Source organism: Taeniopygia guttata, chromosome 3 (assembly GCF_048771995.1).
Source record: "Taeniopygia guttata chromosome 3, bTaeGut7.mat, whole genome shotgun sequence".
NCBI classification, from domain to species: Eukaryota; Metazoa; Chordata; class Aves; order Passeriformes; family Estrildidae; genus Taeniopygia; species Taeniopygia guttata.
Genome location: NC_133027.1, coordinates 41535108 through 41551408, shown reverse-complemented (window position 1 = coordinate 41551408; position 16301 = coordinate 41535108). Strand labels below are relative to the sequence as shown.

The following is a 16301-nucleotide window of genomic DNA, read 5'->3' as shown; positions in this document are numbered from 1 at the left end:
TATATATAATATAAATATATACAATTTATATAAGAGTATGTATATATATTGTAAGAATCATTGCTGTTAAAATGTGCAGTGGAATATGAAATTTTTACTTTCATCTTGAGTGGTGGAAGAATCAACAAAGCATGCAGTCCTTTTATGAGAAATTGCAAACCTGGTATTAACAATAATCTCAAATTAAGAGTTAAAGAATACTTTTTTGGGGTGACAATTCCATAAGAATTTTAAAATAAGAAAACAGTTTTAATAAAATATTTTTACTCTTTATCAGATGTCTGTGGAATAACAGAACAAGGAAAGAAATGAGAATATAGCCAGGCCTTTGTGAATCCTTAAGATTATACAAAAAAACTTTCCTACAGCATGTCTCTGTTTTATCATTCTTCAGTGGATAGTTAATGTGTTTGGGCTGAAGAGTGTGTTGTAGAGTTATGTGCACCTGACAGATATCCCCTGTCCAGCATGGTGCCTGAATGGCTCAGGGAGGAGAGACATGACCTTTCCAAAGGACAGTAGGGATAGCTCTTTCCACCAAAGGTGTTTCAACTCCTGACCAGAAGAATTTCTGGGACTTATAATGCAAAATGGGAATTAAGATGTTTGAGATTAGAATGCATCGGATACCTGTGGAGCTCTGTTATGGTTGTGTCCTGTTCTCTGTCACCTTTGTAATTGCCTTCTTTAGCTTAGTGAGGTTATATTAAGGTTAAAGTTCAGAGTCTGCATGTTTCATCTTCTTTTCTAGGCACAGAATAAAGATTCCTCATATTCTCTGCTCCTCTATGAACATTTTCATGTGTTATTCAGTGATTGAATTGGGGGGAACAGTTTGTTGTACTAGCATGGTGTTCAGACTTTTATCACTCCCCAGTGTGAGTGAGTTCAAGAACTTTTTGCTAGTCTGAGAATAGGTTGCTGATTCTTTCTTCTTGCACAGCAAAAGTTGCCTTTGGTTTCATGCCAGATTGCAAGTTGCAGTGGTTATGAGAAAATCTGTTACATGCACTGCCTTTAACGAGCTTATTTCCTGTTCTTTCAGAATTAGAGCAGCCTAATTACAAGAAGAGCTGGGGAGGGAGGTGATTTGATCAGCTTGGTGACGGAGGTCCCGCTTCCAATTGACTTCAAATTAATAGGTAAGGAGCCGAGCAGACAGTGAGGTGGTGAGATGTCAGTAATGGGCTGTACTGCCTTGATTGGATTCTGAGGCAGTCTGTCCACATATGGCCTCATGTTTGTTGCTGTTGCTTTTTTGGTGATGGTGCAGAATTGATCTGCACCAGGCAAATATTGACAAAAAAACAGACACCTTGATTGCTATAAGTTAGCAAAAATATTTTTTTTCTGGATCACTAATAACAAGGAAGTATTTTCAGATTGTATGTGTGTGGTTGGATTTCTATCCCTAGGTACTTACTCTTTTTGTGGCCCTGTACCTGGTCAAATATTCTAATATCCACATCCTGCTTCTGTTTGGGATCAAGTCAGCAAAGGGAATATTTTCCTGAAGATCACTCCAGCTACATTTGGCACCTTGTTCTTCTGTGAATGACTGTGAATGACTATGAAGGATGGAGGAAAGAGAGACTAGGAAAAGGCGGGGGGTGCATTCTGTGGTTCTGGCCAAAAAGGGGGATGCACACATGCCCCTCTGGAGACATCTGATATCCTCTGGAGAGAGATCCCTGGGAAACCTCTGATGTGATTATTTATACTGAGATCATCAGGACAGTGTTGGAGAGTATCAGGAGGTCACAGGATATTAGTTAAAGCATCACCACATTTTTGGGGAATTAATTCCGACATTATGCTTTCTAATGTGGAACACTTCTTATTTAATTGAGTTAATAAATTCAATCAAATGTTAACATTTGGTCTGCAAAATAGGGAATCAAGTCTCAAAAGCATCTTGATAAATGACTAGAATCTCAAATAGGTGGCTTCATAAATTATAGATGCAGATATTTACAAACACATCCACATACACAGAGGTATGAATGTGTCCTTTACTAAATGAAATGCAGCACACCCGAAGCCTGAATTATCTCTTTGGTGGACCTTGGAGATATGCTTTGGGTCAATGCTGGATGACAATTGTTTGGGCAGCTTATGTACTTGTCATAAATCTTGGCTACATCTGTTTCACCTTGGACTTGGCTCAGACCACTTCACACTTCTGCAAGGTCTGGACACAACACTCCTGACCCGTTTTCCTTCAAACAAGAGGCTTTTGATGTAATCTAAGGCTACATATTCTGTTGGTAGTGTTAGAGTTTACACTGTGAGGAACTGTGAAGTCAGGAATATTAAAATGTTTGTAGAATTGACAAGAACAGAGAGCTGAGTGTAAAACAGAAAATAACATCCAAACCCTTCAAAATAGCACACTCTTCCAGTAACTCTCCTTTTATATGGAAAATAGTTTTGTTCTGCATCTCCTCCTTGACTGCTTGATTGCTGGTCCGGTGTTGCAGTAGCAGTGTCCTCTAAGCTGAGATCTGAAACAGAGTGCAGACAATACTTGAAAGGAATGGGATCTTCATCAGGAGCTTCCTGGGAGCTGAGGATGTTTGGAAATCAGCTGGCTAGTTTTGAAAAATCCTGTCCTAAATATTTACTAAAACTATGGAACATTTCACGCCTCTCTTCTGTCCCTCTTTGTGGTCTTGATGAAAAGCATCACAAGAAGAAGTGGCCTGGTCCTGACTGGTTTCCAAGTCTCATTAAGTACAATGGGTTTGCAAGTGCTTCCGTACATACCGGCTGCACTACATCATCCCTTGCATTCCTGGGGCTGAAAGCTGCAGAAGGCAACCAACGGGGAAGGGATAAAGAGTACACTTTTTAAGACTCTCTTTTCCCAGCTTCTATTCTTTGCTCCAACCAAAGGAATGAAATTGCAAAGTCATTACCTCATTTCTGAAGAGTTTGGAAGGCAGCTAGCTGCTCTGTTTTGAACTTGGGAGATTTTTCAGTTGCATGGAAAAGTGGAAATTTTGTAAATGATTTTTGTTTGTTTATTTGTTTGTTTTATAAGAGTCACATTTTATCACAAAATGAACATGAAATGGTAGTGAGTTGGAAGTTGAAATGCGAGAGTTTACAGGGGCTTGTTTCCCAGAATTTGATTACAGGCATATGTCTCCCCTGAGGCTTGTAAGATTTTAGTAATTAATTTTTTTCCAGAATATAGCTTGTGCTCTCTCTTTTTTTTTTTTTTTGCGTTCCTCACCTCTTTTTTTTTTTGAATACCACCTGATTTCAGTGAGGACAATATCATCTTTGCGATTTTGTGTGGCTTTCTCATAAATCCTCTGCTTTAATTTGTTTTCTTCAGATGGCTCAGTACAAAATGTACTAAAAAAATCAATAGTAGGAGCAGGATCATATGGAGAAGCATTAATGGCTCAAGTGAAATAACAAAGTTTCCCACTCACATAATTACAAATGAAGTACTTTGTTTGCACATTATCAAATTAATTTAGTCATTGTAATGAAAAAAATTCCTTGAATGGGGAACCTCAGAATATCAGGTAAATGTCAGAACATGTAATTAAATCATAATTAAATCAACAGACATTCATCAGAACTAGTACTTGGAGATGGTCTATTTTATACAGGATACTTCTTTTTGTGACTATCCAGGCTGAACAATCCTATGTGGTCTGCTGGCTGGTACCACAGCAAAGCAAATAATCTTGCAATGCAAACCAAAATGTAAGACTTATTCATCAATTGTGTATCTTTTCTTTGGCTGAGTGTTAATGGCAGCCCTGCCCTGACTTCCACAGTGTATTGTGTGTGCAGAGCCTCCTGTGCCTTTGTACATGTGTGGTTTTGGGTGCTGCTGACCTGGCCCAACATCAGACCTTTGTACTTACTTTTGATGCTTTGCAGGCATGTTGGCTGGACTTACCCATCTTCACAGCCTCTTGCCCAAGGAATGTATGACTCCCATACCTCAGTGTTTGTGATTTTATTTGGAGCATGGCTCCATGTTCTAGCCCATCCCTCACTTTCCATGCTCTGAAAGATGCAATGTCGCGATCCATGGCCCTCAGCAGATAAGTATGTCCTTATGATTAGATATAAAAAATATTTACAAACCCTACTGAAATCTCCTGATGTGCTGTTACATTGCAACTGCCCTTTTTCACTTTTTATACCAGCTAATTAAATTTTTTCTCTATTGCATCTATATCATGCCATAAATGAAATATTGTGTAACATGTACTTAATGTTTGCTTCCTGATAGAAATATGGTATAGTTTGCCAAGCACTATCTAATTGCATGTGTGAAATCCAGAATTACACACCTTTTTTATAAAGGATAAGAGTCTGCTGAGGCAGAAGGCCTTATACAAGGTCTGTGTAACAGTCTTCAAATCAGCTTATTGGTAGGACTTTAACGTTATAGAAGTCTTAAGCTGAGTTACTAAAATGAAATGCTTTAATATTTCTACCTATCCAGAAGTAAAATAATGAAGACATTGCTATCTAAATGCTTTTCATAGATGAAGAGACGTATTATAGGAATGTAGAAGAGGAAATCACATTTTATCAAAAGGGTATTATACTGATTACAAATGTTGGATAGAGGAGAAAGAAAAACATTTGTGAAAACATTTTTCAATGGAAAATCAATGACTGAAAGTCTAAAACACCAGAAGTCTGAAATAATAGCTACTTGTCCTTCAGTTTTTACAAAAACTCAGTTTCCATGATGCAAACTGTTGTAAAGCTCATGAGCTGCCATCACAAGGAAATGTTCCTTTAGCTTTGGTAGCAAATCCAGGGACGTGTTTCCTTCAGTGACTGAAATTATCCCCCCTAAAACGTGAATACAAAGAGAGTATAATTCTTGCTGTCTGCAATAAAAATAGCACCATCTCTTTGTGAGTTATGTCAAACCTTTAGTATAACTTTCTTCTCACAGAGGCCTTGATCCATTAAGGAAATTCAGAATGTAATGAATTCAGGAGCAGAAAGTAATCTAATATTAATGAAATTGCTCCCATATTTTTTAAAGTTCAGAGATGGGCTAAAGTGGCACTGGAACCAAAAAACCTTCATTCAAGGACTTATGATACAAAGTATAAAACCAAATTATAGTATCTCTTGTGAAAATTGAGTGTGTTTAAAACCAGCAAAATTGTTTCTTCACATATGCATTTGAACTGAGTTTATTCATAGCATGCAATGTTGACTCCTTGAAGTGAATAGCAGCTAGATATTCTGCTTCCTATATCATGGTGTTGAGCTGTCCTCTGTTAATGCTTACTGCAGAAATATCTTATACAAGATGATAACACAATATCTAAATGGCACCTCCATAGAAATTGTGCACACCAATACGTAGACCATTAATAACACATGAACCCCCCCACCCCCAGTACTTTATCTTCACTCTTTTGGAAAAAGGACCTTTGCTATAAACCTTATAAAAAATGTCAACAAAGACTCATATTCTTTTTTCAATACACTTCTCAACTTTTCTCACATCTGGTGCTAAACCTCTTGCTACTCCAGTTATGAAAGCATAGAAAGAATCTGTATATAAAGGGAGACCTTAACAGTTCATAGCTGGAAATGGTGCAGATTGATGTATTTCTGATTACTAGAATAAGTGCGCTAGGTTTTGCTAACACTGGGAAAGGTATCCCCAGGTACCACAGTGAAGAAACATAAGGATCAGTCTCTCGGTTGTAACCAAGTGTATAATTTTTAGCTGTCATTACTGAATATAACTCTTCCTACAACATATTTTCCTCTGAATCATGACTGACCTTCAAGACTGTCAGTGTGGTTTTTTTTTTTTGTTTGGTTTTTTTTTTTTTTGTGTGTGTGTGTGTGCGTGATTCTGCCCATTTCCTCCTCATGGTGAAAAACCACTGCTTGAATTTTTCTTGTTTTTGTTTGAGAATCACAATTTGATCAAAAGAGATTAAATAAATCAGCAAGTGATAATACAAAGCCATTAATACAACTTTTCTGCTCAAGTGGTTTGGCATCCTTTATCTTCTGGCTTAAACTTAAACAATTATAGGCTTGCAAACAAATTACAGTGCAGAACATTATAGGATTTATGAAATTTGGCAGCTATCACTTAAAAGGGGGAAGGAAAAGAAGGAAGAAAAGTTCATCACTATCCATTATGGAAATCTCCAGAAAGTTCCTCAGAACAGAAATAACAGGGTACTGGTAAAGCGTTGCAGAAGGTTTTAGCATCTTGACTTCTAATTTGTGTATTTTTGTTCATTTTTCATGCTTCATAAGCAAGCACATGGAAAATACAGTGCAGATCTTATGCCAGCAAAATGTCTTCCATACTATTTAATTTACAGCACCAATGCCTTAATTATATTAACTAATGCACAGCCTGCAAATAGGGTGGCAGTTGTCTCGTGAAAACCCTGCTGTAGATTACAGCCTTTGCCAGAAAGAGCTCTAGATCTTATTGCTGAAACAGGTCATAATAGGGAAAAACATGGGGATGACTAATGGGTAGGACTGGAAGAAGTGAAGGTGGCACCAGTGATATGGACAATGGGATTGAGTGCAGCCTCAGCAAATTTGCTGACAACACCATGCTCTGTGAGGGAGTTGAGGCAGTTGACATTTTGGAGAGAAGGGATGTCGTCCAGACAGACCTGACATGATTGAGATGTGGGACTGTGTGAATCTCATGAAGTTCAACAATGTGAAATGCAAGATCCTGCACTTGAGTTGTGGCAATCCCAGACACACCTGCATGTTGTGAGAAGTGACTGAGTGTCACGTTGCGGAGAGATACTTTGGGATGATGGTTAAAGAGAAACTCAACATGAGCCGGCAGTGTGCACTCACAGCCCAGAAAGCCAATGATGTCCTGGGCTGCATCAAAAGAAGTGTTAGGGAGGTGATTCTACCACTCTGCTCTTGTGAGATCCACCTGGAGTACCGTGCACAGTCCTGGTGCCCACAAGGATAAGAAGGACATGGAAGCAAGTCCAGAGAAGGCCTTGAAGTTGTCAAGGGGACTGGAGCACCTCCTGCATGAAGAGAGGCTGAGAAAATTGGGGCTGTTCAGCCTGGGGAAGAGAAGGTTGTGTGGAGACTTCATGGCAACCTTCCAGTATCTGAAGGGGCTGACAGGGAAGCCAGAGAGGGACCCTGCATCAGGAACTGTTGTGATATAACAAGGAGGAATGGGTACAAACTGAAAGAGGGGAAGTTTAAGTTACCTATTAGGAAGAAATTCTTAACTGTGAGGGTGGTGAGACACTGAACCCCAGGGAGGTTGGGGATCCCTCAACACTGGCAATTGTTCAAAGCAAGGTAAGGTCTAGTGGGAGGTATTTCTGTGCAGGACAGTAGGAGGTGAGACTTGATGATCTTTAATCTATTCCAACCCTTTAACATTCTATGATTCTATGATTCAAGGCTCAGCTTTAAGCTTCATTTATTATTCCAGTTAGGGCTATATGCTGTGTAGGCACTATGTATTGCTGAGTGTACACTGGTTGTGCCAGAAGTGAGAGGTGGGAGTCAACAGGATGACAGCTAATTCAGAGAAAGCATGGGCTGGCATGACACAGGTTTGGCCCCATAGACTCTTCATTGCCATCAGTCTCTATTGAAGCAAAAATTGCCCAGCACTGTTTGAAGCTATCTTGTCATCCATTCTGTTCTCTCTTAATTACCAAACTCCTAGGTGTTAGTCTAATTTTCCCCCTACTCATGATAAATTAAGTGAACATCTTCTCTAAAGATTTATTCCCTTTTCTGAAAAAAGAAAAAAATAAATGGCTGGCATTTTTAAAATGGAACCTTTAGATTTGATCAATGCCCACAAATGCTATAAGAATACTGTAGGCAAAGCAGCAATTTTGGAATTGACATGTTTTCTTTCCTATATCCATCTCATTCCTCCATGGAGCAAGTCCAAAAATAAAAACTAAAATCCAGGCTGAGGTGAATGAAAAAACCAACCAGGCTTTTAAAACAGCTGCAACCTGGTGACCAGCACTGAAACTGATTCAACACAGTCACTCCAGTACTTTCCCTTGGGGAATATACCTTGAATTCTTGCTGTGGTGTACACACACATGCAAACACACATGTGCATGCATTAATATACACATCCCTACAGACACACATGCTTACAGACATACATAAATGTTTGCTTTGCTAAGTATTGCTAAAGAGACACTACAGTTAAGTAATGTGATTCATGACTGAGTAGCATGGCTAGATTTAATCTGGTTAATTAAGGTTAACTCAAATGAAGGCAGACTTGCTTGTATTTCAGCATGGCACACACTCCAGCATGTGCCATAGGAAACCACAGATCTTCAGTGGGAATTTATGTTAGTTTGGAATGAAGTGTGCTTAACCATGTATCGAATACTACTATATGTGCAAACTAAACTGAAGGCAATATGAGTGAAAATATCCATGTGACTTTGTATTCATAGTGCTGTTCTATATATTCTGATATCATCCATGAGGGTATTATGAGTCTGAGTGGATCTAAAGGCTTATAAAATGCCATGTATTTGTTAAAAGATATTTGCCAGATATTTGTTAGAAGGACAATAGTGTGTTCTTTTTGTGCTGAGGTTTACATTAAAAAATATAGAACCACCAAAAACATAGGGAATGTCTGCATACACCAAGTAGTCCATGTTCACTGAAGACTGCTCATGAATCTCCTACTCTCCTTTTTAAACAATTCTTGCTGTGGTCTGCCTTACACTCTGCATTTCATACTGACTGCAGAGGACTGCTGAGATACAATAGATCAATTTGCCAGGTCTGTCTAAATTCAAAACTTCTTCCAGAATGTCCAAGCCAGATTTGGGTGAAGCATCAAATATGAGCATGACATCAATAGATCTCCTTTCTTTGCCACTCCAGCACAGAGTCTTTCTGCTGGCCTATTGGTGGGGAAGATAGGAATTGATGGGGCAGGGGATGTGCCAGATAGCTTTTCTGCTCCTGAAAAAAAAGAATCTTGTCCTCTCAAGCAAATGCTGGATCCAAATTATTCTGTTCTAGATGGTCGAAGTTATAATGTTAACTTGACACATGACAAACGCTCTGAAATACAGATTGCTGGAGCCAAAAATAGACATCTGGGAATCTGGAAAAAAAAAAAAAAAAAAAAAAAAAAGAGAGAGAACTAGACATGTGCTAGTGGTTTTAAGACAAATGCTAATAAAAGAAACAGAAACGTGATGATTGCTTCTCCTGGAGGATTGCAGAAATCAATCCCAAGCCTCAAAAAAGGTGCAAAGTGTTTGGGAAAGAGGATGAAATAGATGATATGTGACGTGACAGAATTTTTAGCAAATCTAAAACTTGAAAGAACTGAAACCCTCACAGCTTTCTCTCAGTTTACACTGCAAATTTTACCATTCCTTCTTTTGTGCAACTGGAATTAGGTCCTTTTACATGGCTTACTTCAGACTTGATGCTAAGGGTAGGACGTTTCATGACATAGAGGCCTGTCATGGCAAGACAGCATGGGCGATGGCCAAATGTGTGGCAGCTGGAGAGAGTCACAATGACTTGGAGTAAGGGTTTGCTCTCAACCTATTGCCATGGTTATTTGTTTGATCAGCTAGGACAGTAATTTAGGAAATCTCTGTGCTTGCAAATAAAGCCTGTACAGCATAGAGTTCCCTCCCTTGTTTCCTAAAGATTGATGTGGACAAGTGCATGAAGTTACGTTTGTTTCTGTCATGTTTTGATGTATCCTGTGTGCTGTAAATTAGTACTAGTTAGCATACAGAATTGAAATAAAAGACCTATCTCCCCTCCCTGACAATAAAACTTCATACCTGTAATATCTTCATGCAGGAGAGACAATGACCAACATTTTCAAGGCAAGGGAGTAAGATTAAGCTTCTTAAAATATACCCAGAGAGCTGGTAACTACACCCAGTTTCTGTTGACTTCACAGAAAGTAAAGCTGAGGATTGGCTTTATTTGAAAAACATATCAGCTATCATTTCAGGTTGCCTAGTCAGACACAGCTTGTGGCTACACCTTTCATGGCTCTTAATAATCTGTTGCAGGAAAAAGGGCAAAAGAACAGGAAGTAAATAAAGGTGCAGAAGAAAAGGGAGAGATATATGAAGGGATTGGACAAGAGTGAAAAGCATATGAAAAAGGGGAAATTGAAGGATGGAGACCATGAATGGAGAAGAGGAGGGAGAAAGATAAGAGCACAAGCACAGATGATGAAAGAAAAAGCGGGCGTAAAATGGATGAGCTACAATAAATTCAAGAGAAAGAAATGACTGGAGGAAACCCACCCAGGGACTCTTTCCAGTCATGGACAACACAAAGCGCTGACCCAAGGGGAAGCGATTTTGAATCTGCCTGGGAGAAAGTCAGACCTGTGGGCCTCTGCATGGGATTTTGAAGAAGGGACCTTGCTGATTTTCCTGAAGAGTGGGTCGCCATGGATTTTAAATGTGGAAGAGTATATAAGAAAAGGCATTTTTTATCCCTGTCAGAAGACAAAAATTGGAAGAGAACTTGAAATGTACCATTCTGTATAAGGTGTCAGATAGCAGACAGAGAGGGAACAATTAAGACTGCACAAGGCTCTCCATCAGCAGTGTACAATGGGAATAGGATTTTCTTTTTCCCCGGATGTCAGCCCAACCACTCAGGCGAGACGAAGAGAATTTCTTCCACTTAAGAAATCCTTTGTTCAGGGAAGAGCTGTTCAGGCCTCTGTTCTCTCCCCAGCCAAATTGTATGTTGTTTTCACGAGAAGACTTCACTTTCTGAGGGGCATTCCTAACCAAACTGCTTGTGGACAAAGTGCAAAGTGTAGCAAATCCAGAGTATCCTTGGAGTCGAACAGGAAGGCTAAAGAATGAATGGAAACATTTTCAAATGCAAAAAGGTTGCTATTTATTCTTGAAAATTTGCCATAGTGATTTTTTTTTCCTGTGAACCTTGCAGGTGCAGAACTCATGTTTGTTTTCTGCAGGGTGGATGCTTGGTCCTGTTTGTGTTTTTGCTGAATTGTGGTGACTATATTCTCAGTACAAGAAAAGTGCATGTAAATCTGTATAAAACCTGTCTAGATTATTGTGGAAGTGTAGATAATTCCTATGAAAGCTGTTTAACTTGACTATGAATATCCAGCATCTGTACTAATTCAGTTGCACCTGCCCTTTTCTCCTGGTGTGCAATACTGCCTATTTAAAAACAAAACCCAAAAAGCTGTTCAACAAAAAAGGGAATGAGACATCCCCACTTTCAGAAGTTATTTATCCTTTTTTTTAAACTGAGATTAAAATCACTGGATTCAGCAGAAATTACTTGTCTGATTTTTTTTATCTTGTGCCATGAATACATATGTGCACATACCTGCAAAAATGCTGGAATGTACATCCATACACACACACAGATGGAACTTGGGATGCTGATTTTATCATCCAGTTAATGACAGCTTTATGTATAAAACATTTAAAGACTCATAAAATTATTACCACAAATGTGTGACTTCCCAGCTTGTGTACATTACTTGAAATTTCTTCTTCATAAGGGTAAAATAAATCCTCAATGTAGTTTTGAATGCAGAAATACTGCAATCAGCTATCTTTCAATTTTCCTTTTTTTTCACTCTGGCTATGTATAGTGTCAGTATTTATGTGCAGTGCTCTGTTGGTTCTCACAGACCAGGCTAGGAGTCTCACAATTGGGTTTGATACCAGATCCTACTCAGTGGAAGGAAAGAAGCCTGTGTGTCATCATTTCATGAGACTGTGTAACTAAAATGCACATTCAGGTCTTTATATCATAGTATAAGTACAGAAATGCTTGAGAGTCCATTCTGTCAGTAGTATCTGCCTTATTGGGTTACTGATTACTGGTAACACACTTTATACAAATCTACATCTTAAGATCGCTTGGCAATTTCACCTCTTGCATACAGTGACTATTCACTTGTTAATGGGTGTTTCTCACCAGGATCTCATTACAGCCGTGCCCCATTTTCTGCCCTCCTGTCCAGTTCATTTTCAAGTGTAGTGTTATATGCTGGTTCAAATTTGTGTGCTTTTAAATGGTTTAGTTTGTTGATACCCAAAGAAAACACCTCTCTCTTCATGTGTGACCAGAGGCTGAGATCAGCAGAAGGGGATGAAAACTGTAACTTGCTTCTATTACTGTCCCATCAGAATGTGGGCTGCCTGGCTGATAGGTCATAGAGCAAATTTTGGCTTTTTTTTTGACGGGAAAAGAAAGCATGGGCATTATCGATTGATAAGGGAGCTATGAATGCTTGGTGGGTGGAAGTTATTTTAGTTTTTTTATATTATCTCTGATTTAGTACTTCATTTTTGAGTGTGTATTCAAGCATCACATGACTGCATTCATAAATATATCAAGAGGATTCTAGAAAAAATTAGCAATTAAGCAGTTACAACAGAATAGAACTTGTGTCTGCAAATGCTTTTGGCTGCACATATTTGACATTCTTTTGCTGGCACCCTGTGCTTTGTAGTCTGGATGACTTTACACATCCTGAATCTGCCTCTTTCTAATCCTTCCTTATTTTCATCAGGTTATTACAAATAAAGCTGTGTATTGCAACAGGAAAAACCCCTCACATTCTGCATTGCCTTATTTTTTTCATAACCAGACTATTTTTTTCATTGCACCTTATTATGAAAAACTGAAACGCACATAAGGCAGGATCAAAAGTCCAGGTTTTAGCAGAATACATGACTATAATTTTTCATAGACAATTAGGAATTAATGCTAGATTAAAAACAACCCAAAAGAACACAACTGAAAAAGAAGAAGAAAAGCCAGAAAAGAATAACAAGTGTTTTGTATTCTCTCAGTTATCTGCTACCACATTTGTACTGCATATTTACTAACGCCAGAGCTGCACTACCCAGTGCTTCTCATTTTAAAACAATCATTTATGGGTGTTAAAGTATGCCTGTGAAAGCAGAAGTGTACTATGTCAATCAAAGCTAATCACTGGTACAGGCAAAGTGCTTTTGTTGGCCTCCATGCTCTAAGCCGCGCTTCCACATCTGTGTTTGAAGAGATTAGAGAGGTGCTTCATACAAGAACTGTATTAGTTAAAGCTGATCGACAGTATTTGGAATAAATCATGAAAAAGTTGAGTGCCAGAAAGAAAAGGCATGGTGAGCGAGTTTGAAATGGACTAGGACTAAACCTGACTCCTTCCCATCCTTCCCACCCTTCATCCCCCAGAAGTACATGTATAAATATCTACACACTTGTTCTTCTGAGGGCAACAGAGGTTACCCTTCTCCAGCCACTTTGCAACTGATGTGCAGCTGCAGAGCCAAATTTACCGGAGCTTGTTTTTACTGTGCTACATACTGTCTGTTGGCCAAGGCATTGGTATCATATTTGATGTGTTTATAACAGTCAGGACTGGCAAGGGATGGGGAAATGGGTGTTAAAGGAGAAGAAGAGCTCATGCAAACTGCTGTGGCTTGGAGTTCTGCAGCTCCCCCCACCTCCATTTCCAGCAGCACTCTCTTGCTTCATGAATGCCATACACTTTCAAATAAATTATGAGTGACAAGTATTTGAACCAATAAAGAGGGCACCATATTTTATATGCAGTAAATTTAATTCCAGATTGTGTTTCACCTCAGCAGTGTGACATGTTTATTGCTGCTGAAAGATGAAAGCACCAGGAGTTAGAGACAAGCGTCAGCAGTTCTACTGGGCACCCGCAAAATGAAGATTTGACAGACTGGTGGCTGAGCCTGTGAAATGAAATGCCAGATCAAGTTTTACCCAAAAGGGGTCAGATGTACTGTCATGCCCCCAGACTCTCAATACCAACTGAATAAATGACTCTGGTTCAACAAGCTGCTGAGGAAGGTGGTGTGCAATCCATAATTCACTGCTAGAGGGCTATGATGCCTTTCAAAACACACCAATGATTGGTAGTGCCAGAGCTGGCTTTGAGGATATAATGCAATTAAGTTACTCTGTTGGTGCTGAGAGGTTTTGAAGAGTACTATTAACCAACTTCCAAAATTTGTTCCTTGGTCTGCCTTTGTCCCACAGCTGGCCCTGCAACTCCCTGCATTAACAGTGAAAATCAAAGAATAAGCCTCTAAATGTGCTTAATAAGATATGCATGCATTTGAGACATTTCTTTTTATTGAAGTGGCCCAAATCCAAGGAAAAATCTTTTTGACAATCAGCTGTAAAATGATGTTTGTATTGCATCCCTTTGGAGGTTGAAAATAATGGAGAGCTATCATGTTTGTTCATTTCTAGCCAAGCTTTGCTACCTTTTGTCACGTGCAGCAGCACTTATGTGAGTTATCCCACTGGGACTTCATAGAAACTATTTGTTTGAGGGTTACTTAACATAAGTAAAGCTGGCAGAATTGGATCTGATATTTGCATACAACAAATTATATTAAGGGCAACTTGTATGCAGATTTAATTGCACAATGCAGGAAAGACATTTAAAGAATCTTTTGGTTTTATTGAGACATGCTCACTATAGACATATTGGTCAGAAGAACACTCTCTATTGTCTCTTTTAAAAGTTTCAGATCAAATACCATTCATTGCCAATGGCCACAAACACTAAAACATCTCTATCAGTGATGCCACCAGCCACAGTGCTTCCAAGATTCAGATAACAGCAGAGTATCAAATCTGTGGGTCAGTAAGCTAAACTTGCTGCTTCTTAAATCCATCCTGTACCTGCTGGTAAGACAAGACATATTTCAAACTGTTGCTGTTTAGAAGTAGTTATAATGTTTTTTCTTCCCATAACAGAAGGTAGCTGTTCCAGATGTTTACCTCATTCCTGGTTATAAATCCCCTAGTTTCCAGACTGAAGGTAGTCGCCGGCAGTTTATACCTATTTGTTCTTGTGTCAATCTTTTCAAAATAGCTTTAAACCTCTGTAAATAGCTTTTCACTCTCCGAGATATGTTCCAGCCTGATGTGTATGTAGCCAGTCATCTGGGCTTTGTTTTGCTGAGTTTACTGAGATCTTAGATTTTCTTCTAATATGACAGATCCTGAAGTCCCTGACTATCATGGAATTTTCCTGCCACTATTCCAAATATACCAGCAATTGTATAACACTGAAACTGGAGTAAAAATGAACAGAGGTTGAGTAGATCTTTGAAAAATATGCCATGTAGGGAATATAAAAATATATAAAGGTTTGAGCCTCTATCAGAAAAATATTGCATCATCATCCTAATTTTGCACCTGCCCTTTTCATGCCAATCTCATGCAGGACCTTGTACACAGTGTATGTGTACCACCCGCACTCTTGGAAGGGCAACATTTCTGAAATGCAGAACCTCTTTCTGGTTTTCAACTGGGTGAACTCCCAGGTGTGATTTGATGTTTCTGATTTGTTTAAAGTAACTGACTGTCCTTTCTGTAGATATTCCAGGATGATGCAGGGTGTTAATTCCAAGTATTCCCAGCTGCCATTGCCTGTTACTCCTGTGCACCCATTGAGAAGACTCTGGAGAAGATATTGATAGCATTTTAGTTGGCCCAGACACTTAACATAAGTGGAAATGATTAGGCCTAGAGGACCCCATGGGGTTCCAGGGTACACATACATAGCTGAGCCTCAGCAGAATGTTGGCAGCCTTAAGGAGACAAGTGCCAAGTGAGGATCTTGGCACAAGTGCTGCTAAGTCTGATCACCCTCCAAGTCCATTTCTCAAACCAATCAAAGCCAAGAGATTAAATGACACATTTCAAAAGGAAGAAGCAGGTGTGATTTCCTCATCACTCCAGTGAGGTCCCTTGCTACTGTTCTGCTTTTAGGTCTGTCTGTCTTCAAGTCACTTGGTGCTTGCTTGTCTGCCTTCATCATTAGGTTGCCTGATCTCCTCATCCCTGTTCTAACATACAAATATCTGCAGGGGTCCTGCAGAACGAGGCTCAGTAGTACTTCACATCATCTCCAGAAGCTGGTGCCCTTAAGTGAATAGTACAGAGCTGAAGACAGGGTTAAGGCAGGAACATAACATTTGCATAAACAAGGTAATGTGCTATAAAGAATGTCAGGCAATGCAGCCTCCATTTGAGGAAGGCATTTTCTTGCATTTCTTGAAGATCAGTTTAACTTCTGCTAGTCTTGTCAGCCCTTTTAAATGATCCCAGGTTTTGACTCTTTAAAAGTTACCATTTTGAATAAACATGGGTTTTATTAGTTTATAGTTTGTTAAACCAAATTTTATTTTAATCCATCTGTAACAAAGTTAATGATCTACAATAATTACTACAATAAAATCCCATGC

The 16301-nt window shown here is 39.0% G+C and overlaps 1 protein-coding gene across 4 annotated transcripts in view; it reads right to left on the bottom strand.

The window, feature by feature from the left end:
- Nucleotides 1–16301, bottom strand: part of LOC140683684 (uncharacterized) — a 545997-nt gene that overhangs the window by 30456 nt on the left and 499240 nt on the right. The window lies entirely within an intron of this gene.